General features: G+C 27.5%; 1 protein-coding gene across 1 annotated transcript in view; it reads left to right on the top strand.

The window, feature by feature from the left end:
* Positions 1-1,693, top strand: part of LOC106472339 (venom phosphodiesterase 2-like) — a 60,137-nt gene that overhangs the window by 57,874 nt on the left and 570 nt on the right. The window lies entirely within an intron of this gene.

Below are 1,693 nucleotides of genomic sequence, written 5' to 3'. Positions count from 1 at the left end.
GATCACTCTTTGTACTTAAAAAGTACAAAGAGTGAAGATTATTCTATTGTAATATTTCATTAAGTACAAAGAGTGAAGATTATTCTATTGTAATATTTCAAATGAAATATTACAATAGAATAATCTAATAATCTTCACTCTTTGTACTTAATGAAATATTACAATAGAATAATCTAATAATCTTCACTCTTTGTACTTAATGAAATATTACAATAGAATAATGTAATAATCTTCATTCTTTGTACTTAGTGAAATATTACAATAGAATAATCTAATAATCTTCACTCTTTGTACTAAATGAAATATTACAATAGAATAATCTAATAATCTTCATTCTTTGTACTTAGTGAAATATTACAATAGAATAATCTAATAATCTTCATTCTTTGTACTAAATAATCTTGATGCAGGTTTCTTGCAGAAAAAATATATTAATATCATTTTTGCTACAAAACTAAAATTATAAATCAGTCTTTATAAAACCATTACTTTTTTGATTTTGGTGAAGTAGTTATTAATAAGCAACAGATTTGGAAGAATTTAATTCATATGTTTGAAATGTTACAGTTTGTTAATATTTCCTAAGGTTTGAATAAGTGAATGGGTGATTTTGTTTGTGTTATGACTTATTTTCTTTAGGTAACTTACTTAATACAGGGTTTAGTCAGGAAAGGTATGTACAAAGTCAGAGATATTTATCTGGTTACTATTATCTCCACTTTATTCTGACAGTGAGCGAGAAAGAGTATATACCTTCAATTATCATATATAAGTGGTTCTAAAGGAGTAAGCTATTTGTGTGATGTAGCAATTGCAATGGTTGTATGTAATGGTTCAAATGAAATGAAAATTAATATTGAATTTTCTGTAATTCCTATGTACAGCACATTACAAAATTATGTATCGTACATTACAAAATTATGTATCGTACATTACAAAACTAAGTATCGTACATTACAAAACTATGTACAGCACATTACAAAACTATGTACCGCACATGACAAAACTATGTGTCGCACACGACAAAACTATGTGTTGCACATGACAAAACTATGTACAGCACATTACAAAACTATGTACAGCACATTACAAATTATGTATCGTACATTACAAAACTATGTACTGCACATTACAAAACTATGTACTGCACATTACAAGTTTTTACACTTATTTATTAATCAGAAAAATATAATGAGGAAACTGTGTCACACATGACAAAACTATGTGTTGCACATTACAAAACTATGTACAGAACATTACAAAACTATGTATCGCACATTACAAAACTATGTACAGCACATTACAAAACTATGTACAGAACATTACAAAACTATGTGTTGCACATTACAAAACTATGTACTGCACATTACAAAACTATGTACTGCACATTACAAAAGTGTGCGACACATAGTTTTGTCATGTGCGGTACATAGTTTTGTCATGTGCGGTACATAGTTTTGTAATGTGCTGTACATAGTTTTGTAATGTACGATACTTAGTTTTGTAATGTACGATACATAATTTTGTAATGTGCAGTACATAGTTTTGTAATGTACGATACATAATTTTGTAATGTGCTGTACATAGTTTTGTCATGTGCAACACATAATTTTGTAATGTACGATACTTAGTTTTGTAATGTACGATACTTAGTTTTGTAATGTACGATACATAATTTTGTAATGTACGATAC

Source organism: Limulus polyphemus, unplaced genomic scaffold, assembly GCF_000517525.1.
Source record: "Limulus polyphemus unplaced genomic scaffold, Limulus_polyphemus-2.1.2 Scaffold5257, whole genome shotgun sequence".
Classification (NCBI taxonomy): Eukaryota; Metazoa; Arthropoda; class Merostomata; order Xiphosura; family Limulidae; genus Limulus; species Limulus polyphemus.
This window is presented reverse-complemented; position numbering and strand designations above follow the sequence as displayed.